This window comes from Canis aureus, chromosome 9 (genome assembly GCF_053574225.1).
Source record: "Canis aureus isolate CA01 chromosome 9, VMU_Caureus_v.1.0, whole genome shotgun sequence".
Taxonomy (NCBI): Eukaryota; Metazoa; Chordata; class Mammalia; order Carnivora; family Canidae; genus Canis; species Canis aureus.
Genome location: NC_135619.1, coordinates 22,194,523 through 22,214,169, shown reverse-complemented (window position 1 = coordinate 22,214,169; position 19,647 = coordinate 22,194,523). Strand labels below are relative to the sequence as shown.

Here is a 19,647-nt window from a genome sequence, read left to right as displayed (position 1 = left end):
ATTTAATATATAAAGTAGGAGATTTTCATAATATTTTTAGATATAATTTTGGCATATATGTACATATATGTGTTTGTGCATGTGTTTGCATATACTGCTAAACACATCGAGTTTCACAGAGAGGCAAAAAGCCATGTGAGTAATTTTGTAAGATGTGAATCTATGGTAACAAGTGGAGGATTTGGTTTATAGATGCCTGGCATTTGTGACTTCCTTGAAAATACTATTCCTTGTTTCAAGTTCTCATTACCTCTTTTCTGACTTTGTGGTCTTATGAATACTTTTCCTGAAAATACTGAATCTTCTTCAGACTTGAATCCAAACTCAACAGCTACTGTTGTCCAAAGACACAAACTTGCACATTTGGTACATGAGTCCTCAATAAACAACCAAAAATATCCTAGCTTCATATTCACCACAATTTGTCACAAAAACAATAATGTGACTTTTTACTCTCACCTCCTCAAAATTCTGATATGTCTACACTGCAAACATGAACTTCTACTTATTTTTTCTTATGTGTATACTCAACCAACCTTCCTCCCTGTTTATACTCAAGCTGTCTCTTCACTATCTTAGGCACTATAATCAAGAAGAATTTATTAATCTTCTGTTAGAACCAAATTCTCCTTAAAATTCTTCATAGTTACTAGATTCCCAACATGCTATGTTATTTGTTCTGTGGTGATGGTGGTTCTACAATTGTAACTGATCACAGGCTTGATCTCATTAAAAAATATATTTGGATAAGTTTTTTTATAGTGATTATGACAGATTTACATACATGCATAATTTTTTAAATGTCTCCTAAGGCATGGCATCGTGCTCTGCACTTTTCACATGATGTTTTATTTAAAAACCAGAAACATCAACTGGTAGAAAGACAAATTGACATGTAAAGAAGTTAAAAGAGCTTGCTATTTATTTTCACTGAACTTTTTGCTTCAATTTAATACATTCTTCAGTTATAAACGTAAACAACACAACATAGTACTATTAACATTTTCAGCATATTTGTCACCAATAGAAATCACATATATTTTTATAACATTATAGATATTGTATATATTTAAGCATATTGTTTACTCCAATCACAGTTTTTAAATATGTTACAGTACTTAATAGATTCACTAATGGATATTGTTATTTAACATGTAATAAAGAAAATGCTATAGTAATCTCTTTCAAATTCATTTTTTCAAATAATATTTATTTGTTAGAGTTGTTTTAGGTTCTAGCAAAATTGCAAGTGAAGTACAGAGATTTCCCTTATATCTGCTGCTCCTGCATATGCATAGCCTCTCACATTATCAACATTCCCCCCAAACCAACTGGTGCATTTGTTAGAAATGATGAACCTGTACTGGCACATCATTATTAGCCAGAGTCCTTAGTCTACTTCAAGGTTCACCAGTAGATAACTCCTTAACCAGGAGATAACTGGGGTATAGTATTCTCCTAACAAATGAAATGATCATAAAATCTGAGCCAAACTGTGTAAGCATATTAAGGCCTGCTTGAAACATATCTACTAATATTTCATTGGCCAAACATCTCACCTGACCAAACCCAACACCAGTAAGGCAGGGAAGTATACCCTGCCCACAGAAGAGGGAGTTCAATATTTACTGAGAATAATCCAAGCTATTCTAAGAATCTCTGCTCCAACCCTTATGATATAGTTATTTTTATTATTATTAATTTTCAGATGAGGAAATCAAGACTGGGATGGTTAAATAATTGACCTAGTTATTTATATTTGGGAAATACCACAGGCAGATTTCAAGACATGTCCGTTTGATTCCAAAGCCTCTTATATTTCTACCATATGTTTATCTATATGGTGGCTATTATTAAAAAAAAAAAGAGAGAGAAAATAAGTGTTAGCAAGAATATGGAAACTTGAAACAGTTGTACATTGCTGATGATAAGGTAAAATGATTCAGTTTCGTGAAAGACAATATGAATATGGTAGGTCCTCAAAAAACTATGCATAGAATTACCATTTAAACCAGCATTTCCACTTATAAGAATATAACCAAAAGAATTTAAAGCAGCAATTCAAACAGATATTTGTACACCATTGTCCACAGCAGCACTATTCACAATAGTCAAAAGGTGGGAACAACTCAAACATCCATTAATAGGCAAATGCATAAATAAACTGTAGTGTATTGCATACAATGGAATACTAATCAGCCTCAAAAAGGAATGAAAATCTGATACCTGCTTCACCGGGCACTCACCTGAAATAAGCCAAGTACAAGAAGACAAATACTGTATGATTTCACTTAACAAAAAGTACCTAAAATAATCAAATTCATAGAGACAAAAAGCAAAATGGTTGCTACCAGGGATTTGGGGGAGGCAGGTATAAGGGGTTATTTTTTTATGTGTACAGAGTTGCAGTTTGTGAGGCTGAACAGGTTCTGGAGATGGACAGTGGGTGATGGTTGGAGATCAATGTAAAGGTATTTATTGCTACTAAAGTGTACACCTAAAAATGGTTACAGTGGTAAATTTTATGTTATGTATGGTTTGTAACTATTAAAAAAAAACAACCTTTCCCCCCAAAAAAACTAACCATGAAAGAGTCTGAGGTGGGTGATTTGAATACACAAGTGTTAACTAAGTGTATACACAGTGAAGAAGCAGGGTTTTCCAACTTTCATAAGCCTGAATAAGGCAGAACCATGTATGTGAGCATAACTTAAGCTTCTTTCAATACAGCTGGTGAAATGAGTAGGGACTTGGATTGAGTTTTGTGAGCTGAAACAGGAAAATGGTGAAATCTCAAGAACAAACTGGAAATTCTGTAATGAGAATTGATCAAAGACCAACAAACCCAGGACCAGGTAACTGGGCTAAATGGTATTAAATTCTTCTTACTTCTTCTAAAGATTTATACTTTAAGGTGGAGGAAGTCAGAATTATTGTTGGCATCAAGTAACTGAAGGTGTCAAGAGAATGAGACCAAAGAAAAGTGAACAAGACTGATAAATGCACACTTTCTTTTATTCAAAGCCTGTATCTGTGGCTCCAGTAGTTTTAATAAATCCGTGATACTTTATAATTCAATAGAATTTTCCCATAGCAGAGTAGAAATTGATAAATGTGACTTCAGCTAGCCTATCAACAGTTGATGTTTGTCAAGAGAAAAAAAAAATGGAAGTATTTTCCCTCTGGTACTTTTTTGTAATAAATCACAACACTTAGGTTATTTGACCAAAGAAGACAATGAATCAACAAAAGTTATCATTAATTATCTTACCTTTCTATAGTCCAGAAATTTGTTACTTTAAAATTGTTTCTGTTTTCTAGCTTTTACACATCAATCATGTAGTTCACCTATATTCAAAAAAAGTCAATATGCAACTAATATCGGATTATTAAAACTGTGTTACAAAGAATAAACCAGATGTCATGTAGCAGCTTTTTACCCAGGTAATAAATTATGAAATAATGATAATTTGACTTTACAAATTTATCTTCCACACGAGCATCCGATTTATACTTGTCTAAGTCCCTGTCAGTATTAATAATGTGCATCATTAAAGAACACTAGGGGCAGCCAGGATAAAAAGGAAAGGTGAAGTAGAATAAATAGAGAACTATCTTTTAGTCAGTGAAGGTAATCCATACAAAAAGAGGAAAAATAAAATCTTCAAGAAAAATATTTGAATGCACTATAAAATATTTTAAAACTTATGGAGATCAGGCTATTAAGAAAATTTTTTTTTCATGCCAAAATCAATCGATCTAGTTTAATTTTATACATACAGATGTTTATAACTATAGTTTATAATGATTTGTTCCACAGTTAATCACTTTGACTCATATCTAGCAAGAATGAATGTGCATCAGTGTAACTGTTATAATAATTACTCCATAAAAGTTAATTTTAAATGTCTACTATAATTCAATATTTGTTTTACTCTATAAATTAATATTGAAATAATATTTTATTATTCCATAATACTAAATATAATTTTTCTTCCAGCTATACATACACATATGTATATGTATATATATATATATTGATAGTATATATATCAAATTTATAGTGGGCATTCTGAGTATCCCAAATTAACCATATACCTTTCCTAGAAGGTACTCAACTCCATTTTGAAAAGGAAAACCCTATAGAAAGATTGGTCTTCTATAATCATTTCTCAGTGTTAGGTTTGTGGAAAACTCTGAGTTATCGGGGAAAAAAAGAAAAAGAAAGACCTCTTGTAATAGGCCTACAACCTCCTCCTAATATTCAGACACTGCAGAGAAAGTTGAGCCGCAAAACTTGGTTTGTTATGGATCATCTTCTTAGTTATTGTTTACACTAATTGATCGATTTACAGTTAACCACGCATTACCTTCCTGAAAATGAAACCCAAAGAATTTTGCAAGTAAAAATAGAACAAACAGAAGTCCAAATTCCAGTAGCAATGTAACTTTTGTAAATTTCAGACTTAAGAAAAAAGGTTAAAGGCACTGGAGATTTACCAAAAACAGGCAGGAATTAGAAAAATAGACCCACAAATGATGGAAACTATATTGGGTGAGGTCCACATTGATATGAATTTTACCCAAGGACATTCTACAACCTATGAAGCATAATGTAGCTATTGTCCAAACAAAAAAATCTGTTATGGCCAGAAGTTAGACAAAATTTAATTGGATTCATGGATCAGAGAATTAAATTTAGGCTACCATAGCTTGTAAAAATTAAGAGGGAGAGCCGCAGATAGGAAAACTCATGAGGAATTTATAAATGTTTCTGTAAACTATGCTTAAATTCTTGAAAGACACCTGAATGACATGTGCAGGAAGTTCTCCATGGTTTCCAGAAGAAACATTAACTAGAAACACTAAGAAGACTAAGCATGAATTTCAGCTGCTGTTCCCCTATTTTTGAAGAGAGATGGAGTTTAAAAGTTAAATGTAGCTAAACTCAAAAATCTACGAAAATGCTAATAAAAATTCCAGTGAAAGATAACTGAATCAGGAACTGTACAATGCATTATCAGTAATATGGAGTATGTAATTAAATATAACAGAAATATTGAAGAAAGAGGAACATGTACACCAATAGACACAAGAAAAATAAGTAAGTAGAAACTACAAAAAAAATACAGCTGTTAGAATTAGCAAAAGGTGGCTTTTAAGCAATATTATAAATATGCTTAAGGTCCTAAAGCAAAATGAGTGAACAGATGGAGAAGAATCACAGGGGGAAAAAATGAAAACTGTAAAAAAAGTACAAATTCCTAAAGTGAAAAGTATAATACCTAAAATGAAAAATTCACTGCATAAATTTTGCATCATATTGGAAAAAGTAAAAAAAAAAAAAAAAGTGTTAGTAATCTAGAAGATAAATTAACAGAAACTAGTCTGCCATGACAGATTGGGGAAAAAAATATTTCAATTAAGTTATATCTTAAGTCATCTGTAGAAAAATATCTAGTGGTAGACCAAATGCATAATTAAAGCTATAGTAGGAAAGGAGAGAGAGAATAAAGCAAAAGCAATAGAAAAAATAATTTCTCACCATTGAGGAAAATCTAAATTTATAATTCCAAGAAATTCAACAAATTGATATGATAATTCAAAGAAAAGCACACCTATGAACAATGTAGACAAACTGTTAAAAACTTAAAAGTAACCATAGAAAAATACCAATATATCACCTAAAGGGAATTAACAATACAAAATAAGCTGGTTTTTCCTTAGAAATAATGGGACCAGAAGACAATAAAATGGGATTTTTAAGAGTTGAAATGAAGACGGGCACCTGGGTGGCTTAGTGATTGAGTGCCTTTGGATAAGGTTGTGATCTCGGGGTCCTGGGATCAAGTCCCACATCAGGCTCCAGACAAGGAGCCTGCTTCTCCCTCTGCCTATGTCTCTGCCTCTCTCTCTCTCTGTCTATCTCTCTCTCTCTCTGTCTCTCTCTCTTTCTCTCCCTGTCTCTCATGAATAAATAAATAAAATCATTTAAAAAAAGTTGAAGATATTTCAAATGAACAAAAATATATGATAATCTGTTAGCAGAAGAAATAATAAGTGTTCAGCATAAAAGTAAATGGCAACAAGAAAGTTTTGGATCCAGAGTAGAAATATGAAGAAAAACAAACCTAAAATATGGCAAAATTAAAAGATTATCTCTCTTTTAAAAATCCAATTTATTTATTTGAAGCACAAATAATGAATTGGAGCTTTAAAAACACTGAATTATGGAATTCAGTATATGTGAAGTATATGACAGTAATACAGTAATAGCATTAAAACTAAGGAGGGGTAAATATAATGTTTCAAAATATTTATATTTTATATGATCTAGTTAGTAATAACTCAAACTACTTTGTGATAGGATTAAGATGCATATGCTAATCCTTAGTATAAGCACTAAGAATCATATAAAGTGGGATAGTTAAAAACCTAATGAATAAATAAAATTAAATCCTAGAAGAAAAAAAAAAAGAGCACTGCATATACCTGCAGTAAGTCAGGAGAGAGGAAAAGAACCAAATGGGAAAAATGGAAAATAGATTAAAATGGTTAAACTAAAACCAACAGGATTCAAATTTTCTTTAAGTGAAAATGGAACAACCTATCGAATTAAGAGTGGAAATTTTTAGGAAAGATAAAACAGGAAAAGAAATGCATGGTTTCACAAGTGATGAACTTAAGAGAAAAATACAGTTATTTAAAAAAATAAAACAATAAGGAAACATATACCATGCAAAAAAATAAACAGCCCAAGTGTCCATTGACTGATGAATGGATAAAGAAAATATGTGTGTGTGCGTGCATGTGTGTGTGCACGTGCATGGATATATGTGTATGGAATAATAGCCATAAGAAGAATGAAATCTTGTCATTTGAAATAACTCATATGGAATCAGGGAGTATTATGCTAAGTGAATTAGGTCAGTCAGAGTAAGACAAATATCATATGATATCACTCATATGTGGAATTTAAGAAACAAAACAAACGAGCGAAGAGAAGAAAAAATGACAGAGAGAGGCAAACCAAGATACAGACTCTTAACTATAGAGAACAAAGTAATGGTTACTGGTGGGGAGGTAGGTGGGGGGATGGGTGAAATAGGGATGGGTATTAAGGAGGGCACTTGTGATGAGCACCATGTGTTGTATGGAAGTATTGAATCACTATTGTACACCTCAAACTAATATGACACCACAGTTTAAATAAAAACCCTAAAAAAATAAACACATGGAAAATCACAAAGCTATGTTAAAACATGTCAACTAGTCTAAGTAAGTAGTAAAACCCAGATATAGTAGGAGATTTGATCACAAAACCCCAGAAAGACATAACAATTATAAATGTACACACCCGATAACAGAACTTGAAAATATGAACCAAAAACTAACAAAACATGAGAAAACAGTAAGGAGGTTTTAGTACTCCTCTTTTGCTAATTGTTGAAACATATAAACAAATATTTAAGTAAGAATATAGAAAATTTGAACAACTCAATAGAGTTGGCATTAACTAGCATTTCACAGCATTGCAGTCAGTAACTGGATATACTTTCAGAGTTGTATATGCACAGCTACCAAGTTAGTTCATATGCTCAGGAGCTTTAAAAAAACTTAATAAATTATAAAGGAGGAATGAATCCTAACAGATAAACTGTTTTACACACCATAAATTAAATTAAATAGTAATAAAAAGAAGATATTTTGAAAAAACATGTGTTTGGAAACAAAGCAGCACACTTCTCTGAGTAACCTTATGTCAAAGAAAAAATATCATTAGGGATATTATAAAGCATTTGTGAAAACAAACATCAAAATTTGTGGAACACAGCTAAAGTATGCTTAGAAAGACATTCACAATATTAAGTAAAACTATCAGTAAAGGAGAATGATTTTAATTACAATGCTTAATTGTAATTAAGTTTAAATCCAAAATTATTAAAAGAAGGAAGTACACAAAATAAGAATAGATATCAATGGACTAAAAAACAAGAACACAATTATAACCAAAATTATGTTCACTGAAATAATAAAATGACAAAAGTTTGACAAGACTGTACAGAAAAACAAAAGAGAAAATAAAATTTACCAATGTCAATACTGAAAGATGGTTATCATACTTTCCACATTTGCTTAAATGATAATAAGAAAATAGTGTGAATAAATTTGTGCCCATAAATTTGACAACATAGATAATATAGACAAATTCTTTGAAAAATAAGTTACCGGGACACCTGGGCAGCTCAGCGGTTGAGCGTCTGCCTTGGGCCCAGGGTGTGATCCTGGAGTCTTGGGATGGAGTCCTCCCTCCCATGAAGGGAGCCTACTTCTCCATCTGCCTATGACTGCCTCTCTCTGTTTGTCTCTCATGAATAAATAAATAAATAAATAAAAATCTTAAAATTAATTAATGCATTTGACTATACTAGCAAAATAAGGGAAGCAGAATTTAATCATCTTAGTATATGCAAGAAAAACAATTGACAAATTTTCAAGATGCATTTATAATAAGAACTCTTAGCAAACTAGAAATAGAAGGAAAAGTCTTCAATTTAATCGAAGGCATCTACCAAATATTTATAGCTACTATTGCAGTAATAGTAATATTTTCCCCCTATGAATAGGAACAGGAAAAGGATGTCCATTCTGACCACTACTTATTGATATTATATGGAAGTTCCTACCTATTGAAAAAGGAAAGAAATAGAAATAAAAAGCATAATAATCAAAAAAGAAGTAAAATGTATTATTTGTCAATAACATTTACACAGAAAATTGTAAGTAACTTAAATAAAACTTAAAACTAGTAAGTGGATTTTAAGAAGTTACAGGATCTGACACTAATTGACAAAAATCAACTTTATTTTTATGTGCTAAGTAGCAGCAGCAACTGAAAAATGAAGTTAAAATTTCTGATAAATGTAAGTGATTGGTATAATAGTCACTATAATTTGACAATAGTAAGCTCACAGTGCATATGGCATGCTCTGGATCAGCCAATAAGAATGATAAATAGAGGCATATCTAAAAAGCTAAGAGTAGAAATATGATGAAGTCCTAAAACAACATTCCATCCCCTTATAATAAGGCTGGATGAGGAGAAACAGGGGAAAAAACCAATGGGACAAATAGCAAAAACACAAAAATTGGTAGTTCTATATGTGATAATATCAGTGACAGCATAAATGAAAATAGGATAAACACTCCTAGTAGAAGTAGAGATTATCTAACTCTATACTAAAATCTCTAAATATTCCTCAGATAAATTAAAGAAGAGCTAAATAAATATAGAGATATACAGCTTTCCTGAATTATAAGATCAATACTTTTAATATTTCATTTGTAGACAACTCGATCTGTAGATGTAACCACTTCTCGTAATCTTGGCAGTTTTAGGTAAACAGTAATCCTGACTGTACCATTTTATGAAAAAACAGAAGGATATATAGTATAGCATACTTGGGACAATTTTGACAAAGAACATAACTGTAAGTTGTAAGACTTGTATTACCAGATTTCAAGATTTATTTCAGCCTAAATAATAAAGTAAGCACAGTACTGACATAGCACAATAGGGATTCCAGAAATAGGTCAATTTATATAAAATCATTTTTTTTCTTGCCAAGAGGCTAAGATATTTCAAAATAAAAGAATGACCTTTCTTACAAAGTGGATGCATTTATTATATATTATATTATGTTATATTATATTATATTATATTATATTATATTATATTATATTATATTATATGATAAAAAACACTGATATCACACTCAAATAATTCAAGGTGGATTTTAGAAATAAATATAATGTGTACAACTATAAATCTCCCATTGAGTAGGAAGAAAAAGATAGAAGGGAGAGAGTCTGCAAAAGTGAAAAAAGATGCAATTATGAAGTCTGAAAGCACTTACATGGCATTTAAATCTTTAGTCTGTGTGCCATTCTCATAATGAATATAAGAAAAATATATTCATAATTCACAAATAATTCATTTCATGCAGCCCTTAAATGTTTGCTTCAGATATTGCTGAGTGTAGTCAGTTTAATGCTTCATGGAGTAATATTAGCCAAGTCACTTCCTGGAACAGCTGCTATGGATAAAAAAGCCTCTGATAAGAATTTTTAGTTTTTCCTATACTTCCTGTCAGCTTTTTTTGATGTTTGTGTAAAACGTTCCTTAGAGAAGTGCAAAATAAAAGGATGCCTAACTTTGAATGTGGTTGAATACCTAATGAAATAAATATTTTAAAAAACTCTCTTAATCCCATATAGTAATTTTTAAGAATGATTTTAGCACTGTGTTTATTTTCTTAAATAAATATCTTATTACTCACTACTTAAGAAATATGCTGTGATGATATTGACTTTTTGGATACTGAACACTACTGAGGATTGTTCCCAATACTTCAATCTGGGACTGACCTCACAAAGGCAGATAATGACCTTTACAGTTACGTCAACTATATCTTGATTGTCAAATGCTGTTTGCCATCTGCCATCCACATGCCTAGACACTACTGAACTCTAGCCTTGGACTTGGTAATACCACCTCCTGAGAAATGAAGTTCCTTTGTACTTTTAACATGGGAAAAATATAGAACGCTAGACACTATTACTTAGATAAGAAAGTTGTAAGAATAAAGTAAAGATTTCCTTACTGTCTTTATTATTCATATACATCATGTCAACCCATATCTGCATGTATATATTGTTCTAATATAAATTGATCACCTGTGGGCCTGTGTGACATATATCATACAGGTTGTATAGGGAAATAAATGCATTCCTGAAAAGATAAGGTATAGCTGAGAGCAGTTTAAACAAAATCTCCAGAAAAAGTAGGGATAAGGCATAGTAGAAAAAAAATCCATAAGAATTATAAAGGACAAATATATGATGGAACATGTCTGATAGCATCATGGTTATGACCCAGAATAAATGGAATGTGCTGGAGAATACCTCCTCCAACACTGGCAAGACCTCATACTAGAAGCAAAATATCAGTGAAACAGGACATACTGTCATTATAGCAATGTTTAAAGTGTATAGTAGCATAGGCATATGCTGGAGTCACATAGTGACTCTACTTACTTTTCTACACATGAGAAGCTGCAGGATCTTCAAGGTGGTTATGTAAAGTTGAGTTAAAATTATCATTTTTAATAGATAACTATGGCATTTAGATAGAGATGTACTATCAACTGAGAAGCCCTAATCTTAGAAGACTCAAAGTTATCTTCTTCATCCTTATAGAAGGTTCATTGATACAGAACACTGTTTTTATTGGCTTTCATCTTCCATTTGTCAAGGTTTGACCCACAGGTAATGAATGACCTTCATCCATTTCCAGGAATATGCATGTGTGAGTATCCCACAGTATCCCACACACTGCCTCAGGAAGGCCCAAAATAAATAGCAAGAGAAACAGTAGTCCATTTTCCTCACTGGTTTCAATCTGTCCTCACAGGTTGCAGTATCCAGATTTTTTTCCAGAGTGTCTGTGGGGTTGACCTATAACAACTTCAAGCCTACTACCAGGCAAAGAAGTAACATCTTTCCACAAACTTCTTTATTAGTGTACTTTCATGATTTATGGTGAAAACTTTTCTTTAATTCTTTAATTATCATCTTTCAAATCTTTGCTTCCCCAGTTGTTGCACAATTTTAGGGTTTAATAAAAAATCTAATTTCATATCACTTATAATGGTTGAATTGACCAGACCAAACCCAAATGATAAAGATCCTAACTATAAAATAGAATAAAACAAAAATTATCTGGTTTCTTGGCTGACCCATAATACAGGATTTTGGTAACTGTCAGATAATAAGTAGCAATAACTTATTTATTAATTGGCTAATGAATAAACAGTATGATGTCTATATGCCCAGAATTCCATATAGGTGAGCAATGAGTTACAGAAAAAGAACAAAATAGGTATTGGAGCAGAATATTGTGAAGAATGACATCACAGTGCCAAAAATTTAGAGTCATTTCTGTTATATTGAATTTGGAAAGGAATAAAATGAAGGAGGCAAAAGGGCAGATTCCTTTTCTCTCTGTGTTAAAGGAAAGTGTGCCTGGGCAAGTGGATGAGACCATAAAGAAACTAAAAGCAAATAAAGAATCCATTTGTTGGCCTTGTCTTTGATGAAAAAGCACACACTTGGGGTGTCCAGACATAGATATCAGAAAGACGGCATGAGGATTTACCTGAGAACAAGTGGCAAAAAAGAAAAAGATCCAGTTTAGTGGTGGCTTTCAGTAGTGGCAGACACTGATAAGACACAAAAATCTGAGCCTGGCATGCAGAAAGCCTAAACAAAATTTTATTCTGAAGGCTTTCTAATATAGCCTTCACAAATTTTAATGGGTATATGCATCACCATGGGTTCTTGTTAAAATGCATATTCATAATCAGTATACCTGGGCAATGACCCAAGTTTCTGCATTTCTACAAGTTCTTGGGTGATGCCTATGTTATAGGTCTGTCGATAGCATATTGTTTAGCAATAAAAATTAGTTGTAACCAAGAAAAGAAGAGGCATACTATTGGAAAGGAGATGTATAGATAACCAAATATAATCAAATGAGTCAACAAAGTATAGAAAGATGACCTTTTACTAGATAAACATAGCAATTTTAAGTCCCTTTACAGATTAATTATAGTCATCCACAAATTTTAATGAAATATATTACAAAACAAACAAGAATGTAAAATGCCTTAAAATATTAAGAAGACAAAACAAGGAAAGACCAAGGCTAAATATCCTCTCATCATAATATATTATGTTACCTAGAAGAATACATTTCTTCTTAGAACAACTGTATAAGACAATTATTCTCAATTTAATTGATTCTAACCAAAGTCAGTGAGGTTCTCACAGACTTAGTCCAAAAGACTTAAATATCACTTAGAATAAAAAAAAAATTTTTAAAGTTTAAAAAAGAAGATTAATAAGGAAAATTTACCACGCATAAAATCTACACATTATAAAATAATTAAATTGTCTATACTGACACAGGAGTAGATAGATAAATTGAACATAGCAAAAAATCCAGAAAGAAATGCAAATACATGTTAGGAAACAGAATAGGATAAAGGTGACATTAAAAACTGCATGTAAAAAAAATTATTTCTTAAATAATGTTACCAGTAGTAATGTATAATTTTTAATCACTATGCTTCATATGCCAACAGATAATCTAAATTTATTGAACATTTTAAGTATAAATTAAAATGTAATAATTTTAATAAGAATAATAAACTGAAAATGCATAATTTCCTAAGGATGTGAAAAAATTTTAAACATGGCATTTAAAAGCAACATAAGAAGAAAAAGTTAGAGCTACTTCTAAATTTTTTTTTTTTTATGATGCTACTTCTATTAGTAACAGCAAAAACAATAGACCTTTGTAGCATAATCACCACTAATAAAAAGAAAAGACTACTGATGTAGAAAATTTACTGCAAGGAATTTATATTCTTAAGTATAAAAGTATGTTTAAATGACAATGGAAAATAAATACTTTGTGAGTAAAACACTTTAAGAGAAAAATATATGGGGAATCCCTGGGTGGCTTAGTGGTTTAGCGCCGCCTTCAGCCCAGAGCCTGATCCTGGAGTCCCGGGATCAAGTCCCATATCAGGCTCCCTGAATGGAGCCTGCTTCTCCCTCTGCCTGTGTCTCTGCCTCTCTCTCTCTCTATGTGTGTGTGTGTGTCTTTCATGAATAAGAAAATAAACTTTTAAAAAATAATAATAATAAAATAAATAACAGCAACTTTTTTAAAAAGAGAAAAATATATGTAAACAATAAAAATTTGAAAATAATGCAAAATCACTTCAAATATACAATACAGTGAAAACCTAACTTACCCTGCATTTTTCAAAGTTAAATTATCAAAGTTGAAAATTATTTAAAAACTTAGATCATTGAGTTTTTTTGTTTGTTTTTATGATAGTCACACAGAGAGAGAGAGAGAGAGAGAGGCAGAGACACAGGCAGAGGGAGAAGCAGGCTCCATGCACCGGGAGCCCGACGTGGGATTCGATCCCGGGTCTCCAGGATCGGCCCTGAGCCAAAGGCAGGCACTAAACCGCTGCACCACCCAGGGATCCCTAGATCATCAAGTTTGTATGTAAGCAGGTAAACTCATAAATGACTTAGGAAATGTCAACTGCACAACCATTCTGAAAGAAAGAAGAACTAACAACACACTTGGCATTTAAAATATATATATAGCACCTGAGACAGCTTATCCGCACCCAGAAACTGACTACAAAGATTTGGTTGCAAGAGTACTTACTTGAAACATTTATAATAGCAAGAAAATGCTAAAAAAATGCTTCCACCATAGTTCAATGATTGAAAAATACAGGCAGATTATTACAGTTAAATTTTCTTCAGTGTAGAAAAAAGTGTTGCATAAAGTATATCAGAACAGAAAAAAAAAAAAAGGTTTCAAAACATTATGTGGAACAAGGTTGTATAATAGATGCTCTTTATATATTGATCCACATTCACTTATTCTAGCCAAGAGCTCTTCCCCCAAACACCATGGCCCTCAATATTGACCTCGTTTTCCAGATGGAGCTGGCCTGAAGGTAGATCGCATAATTACTATCATCACCAAACCCAGATAACTGCAGTGGTTGGACTAGACCTGGAGACTTTGGCTGTATACTGGCAGGACAGTCCTGGTAACCCACCAAAAATGTTGAGGAAGTTAACCCATCACAGGAGTTTACTTTGATGATCTCTGGAAGATGGAGGATGGTATCGAGATCGTGAGTAAATTCTTCTCTTTATCTATACCCCTGTCCCCTCATAGTGTTTTGAGAATCTCTAGGATTCAAATAGGCTTTCTGAACATATTGTGAAACAATTGGGTGTGACACTGGACAGACTGGTAGTGCTCTCTCATGTATGTGTTTTCCCTACATCCCTGTTATATTCCCCCCTCCCTATTTCTCCTCAAGCTTACCTCTCTGGAATTTCACTCCTCAAAAGAGTATAAGCCTTATTTTGGCTTAATATTACATTATAGTATGGGATATTATATAATTCTATATATATAACATATATATTACTATCATCTAGGTATAAGGAGTATTTGAATTATTTTTACTGATCGACTACTACTATGCCAACACTCAGCTAAGCACTTTTACATGCTTTTTTTTTCAGATTTAATCCTCTAAACCATTGCATGAGGTAGATGGTGTTATTATCCTAATTCTACTGATGTAAAAAGTAAAGCAGAGATGGTACTTTGATGTCAGGTAGCTAGTAATGGAGTTATACAACTCATTACAAATTGCATTATATGATGTATTGTCTAACAATTTGTAAAGGAAAATATACATTTCTACAATAGTCACAATTCTCATGTAATAAAAAAACACATAAAATAATAGCTACTTCAGGAAATAGCTAGTTCAGAAATAATTAGTGGTAGAAAACTCTTAGGAAGCATGTAGCCCTACTACATCATTTTACAGATAATCACTATTAATCTGAAACTAAGAATTTTTCTTGGCCTCTTTTATCTGGATCGAAGTGGATACTTCAGACTCATAGGTGATATGCCAGTTCAATTTAGAAAGTAGGAGATGTCAATTAGAAAATGTCCATCGCCCATCATAACTTTTCAGGAATAACATTGCTGAACAACATTGTTTTCTATTTTAGGTAAGTCTAAATGGTTGTACTTGCAAAGCAATGGAGATACAAAATATAAATAGTGTAGTCTTTATAAAATATAAAACTAATTTAAATATCAAATATATATTTATTTCTTAAAATATGCTATCATTTATTGCACATAACTATCATTGCATATTTCAAATATATGGGTATAGATAATACTTGCACACACTCATGTGTATCTAACTGAGCTATGTTAAACCTTAATATGTTGTCATTTGTTTTTAGAGTTTTTAATGAAAGAAAACATTATAGTTAAATTGAAATCCTCTGTGAATCTTTCCTCTCCACTTGCCTTTCCTAGAATTAGTTAAAATGTAATTAAAATTAGTTCAATCTCAAATGATAAGAATTCTGTAAAATGATCTAGAGCTGGATGGTGACTAGAATTTAATAATTGTTACATCAATTTTCATAAAGTCATTAAGATTTTATATTTATTCTAGAGTAAGTTTTGGTAAGTAATTTTTTTCCGGGAAATTGGATAATCTAGCTATGTTTTGCAAAGTTGTTAGTTTAGAACTGTATTTAAAATTTTTAATGTTTTATCCTCAGAGATGTTCAGCATAATGAATTCTCTAGAAGGAAAACATCTACGCACGCACCAAATAAGTCAAGAAATATATCATCACTCTAAACTTTAAGCACAGTACAATATTATTGTTAGAGCACTGAGAAGTTAAGGTATTAAAACCAATAGATTGGAATCATAAAAATTATGCTTCATATTGGACAAAAATAAAATAAGAACATAAGATAATAGAGAAAAACTCAATGAATAAAAAACGGTTTCAGTGTGCCTGGGTGGCTCAGTCAGTTAGGCATCTGACTTGATTTCAGTTCAGGTCATGGGTTTGAACCCTGCATTGGGCTCTGTGCTCAGCATTGAATCTGTTTCTCCCTCTCCCTCTGCTCCTTCCCCAAAATCAATCTCTCTCTCTCTCTTTCTCTCTCTCTCTCTCTCCCTCTCAAATGAATAAATAAAATCTATAAAAAAAAAAACTCTATCATACTCACTCCTCATTACTTTCCCAAACCTGACCTTAGTTTTAATTCCATAGATAAAACAATTTCAAATATGTTAACAAACCATAGATGTTATTTTGTGACTGACTTCTTTATTGAACATTACGTTTGTAAAATGTAGCTGTATTGCTTCATATATAGCAGTTCTGACATTTTACATGTGGTCATATAGGAGGATATTCATTGCTACATAACATTCTATTACATAAATAAACTACATGTTATTTTTCAGATTCTGCTGTTGATAGATATTTCGGTTGTTTCCTAACAGGGTTATGAATAACATGGATATGAACACGTTTATGCACGTCTTTTAGTGCATTGCTGCTCAAATTAATAGGAATAGAATTTGCAGACAGTGATCTTCAGATCATGCTTTTAGTAGTAGTGTTCTATTTCTCAGGTATACATGTGTTATTTGGAAGTGGAATTGCCAAGTGATAGCAATTGGAAAAGGATTTAATGTTATTCACTAAAGAATTTTATTCATCGTTTGTACTGATTCATATGTGTAATGATAATATGTAAGAGTTCCTCCTCCAAATCCTTGCCAACACCTGTTTTTTTCCAGTATTTCTCACTTCAATCACTCTCGTAGATATGTACTGATACATTATTATGGTTTTAATTTATATTTCTGCCATTATTAATGAGGTTGAGCAGTTATTACCTCACCAGAGGATCATACTGAGCCTGTTTAGTAAGAAACCCAGTCTTATATGTCCATTAAATGATGTATTATAAAATACATATTAGTATCTATAAATACTTCTTGCCAGAACTATTTAAGCCATATTTATTCAAACCTTAAAAATGACCAGTACACAGGAAATAGTCATTAATAGAAGTTAAAAAGCAGATAAATATATAAACATACAAATCCAGATTGTGAAATGTATACTGTAAAACTCCACTGACCTATTCCTTTCAAAAAAGTCACTTACTGGGAGAATGAAGAAGATAAAACTATTCTAAATTAAAAGAGACCAAGGAGCTATAAAATTCAAATATAGTTCTTGAAACTTAATGTGATCTTTTAATGAAGAAGCAGCTATAGGACACATTCAGTGGGAAAGGACAGAAGAGTTTAAATATGCAATGGATCTTACATTTTAGGGAATGATTTTATATTTTCTCATTTGAGATGAATAACCTTTAGGAGATGAATGCTGAATTACAAAGTGTCATTGTTATTCAAGTTACTTGAAATTTTTCACCTATAGAAAGATAGGCAGAAAGATTCAGAGAGACAGAGAGACAGGGAAATTAATTTATGGAATATGTTAATCATTATTAAAACTGCATGTCTGTAAAAGATGTTTACTGTACAAGCTTTTGAATTTTCCTGTATACCTGAAATTTCCCAATAAAACACTGAAAAATATTGCTTCTCTGTAATCTCTTTTTTTTCTTCTCATCTCTCTCTTAGAGATATCTCCAATCTTTCCATTTAATCATTTAAGTTTTTTAAACTTAATTCCAGTGTCTACTCTGTGCTAGTTTCTCAGTAATTTATTCAGCTCTATTACATGATCCATCATTTAACTTTTAATTTTAATAACAATGTGTTTTTCCTTGTATTTTTATTTGATAGTTTTCCAATTAAGTCAGCACCATTTTTTATTGGGTTTTACTGTATTCACTTATTTTCTTATTCAATATATTTTAGACATAAAGCATAATTTTTATGAAACCTAACAATAGTCCATTAATATCTTAAATTCTTAGATTTCTATTCTAGTTTGACCAAAGGCTTGACTTTCATAGCAAAAAAATTTAAATATATGCATTTTCTGATGCCATGATTTTATATGTAGAAATTCCTGGGATCCCTGGGTGGCTCAGCAGTTTAGCGCCTGCCTTCGGCCCGGGGCATGGTCCTGGGGTCCCAGGATGGGGTCCCATGTTGGGATCCCTGCAGGGAACCTGCTTTTCCCTCTGCCTCTGTGTCTTTGCCTCTCTGTGTCTCTCATGAATAAACAAATAAAATCTTAAAAAAAAGAAAGAAATTCCTGAGGAATTTATGTTAGAATTATTAGGTTAATGGGGTAAGTTGACAGGACAGAGGACATATCCTAAATAGTGTGAATTTCTATATATTACAACAAAAAATTGGAAACTGAAATAAAAATAAATTACTTAAAAAATTAAACACCTATAGTATCTAGGAATATGTATGCTTTAATGTGAGGAAATCTGTACTCTCAAAATTACAAAGATTGTTAAGAGAATTAAAAAGATCTAAATGATCTAAATAAATATTCATTGATTAGAGGACTTAATATTTTTAAAGTGTCAGTTCTCACCTAAGCGATCTATATACGTGAACACAATCCAATATAAACCTTCAGAGACTTTTCCTTTTATAAATCAATGATCTAATTCTAAACTTAAAGTGGAAACAAAAGGATCTATAATATATAAATGTTCTGAAAATAAAAGAAGAAAACTTACTTAAGTAGTTCTCAAAAATTACAATAACATGACAGTGATTGAGACAATGTGTTATTATTGTAAGGATAGGCATAATAGATATTGGGGAAAAATTAAGTCCCCAGATGCAGACAAGAAATGAAAGATATAGAGAAATTTTCTCACAAATATATAATCAATAGACTAAAATAAAACAATTTTTGTATCTTATAATTCTGTCCACTTGCAGGCAAATATCTAGCTTTCTAGATGGCAAAAAGCAAAAACTTCAAGCAGGTTAAAAGTCACGCCTGAAAATGCTACATTGTCACTTCAATTTTATTCTATTGGTCAAAGCAGTCACAGGGCTAGTCTGGATTCAGAAGGATGTAAGAACTCCATCTCTGGATGAGATAGTGGCAAAATTACAATGCAAAAGAACATGTTGGATGGGAGATATTGTTAAATCTATCTTTAGAAAATACAAATTGTCAC

The 19,647-nt window shown here is 31.8% G+C and overlaps 1 long non-coding RNA gene across 3 annotated transcripts in view; it reads left to right on the top strand.

The window, feature by feature from the left end:
• Nucleotides 1–10,485: 10,485 nt before the first annotated feature.
• Nucleotides 10,486–19,647, top strand: part of LOC144320064 (uncharacterized) — a 77,338-nt gene continuing 68,176 nt past the window's right edge. For all 3 annotated transcript variants that reach the window (XR_013385649.1, XR_013385648.1, XR_013385647.1), the window contains exons 1-2: nucleotides 10,486–10,545; nucleotides 14,596–14,795. This is a non-coding gene — a long non-coding RNA (uncharacterized LOC144320064). The remainder of the gene's footprint in view (nucleotides 10,546–14,595; nucleotides 14,796–19,647) is intronic.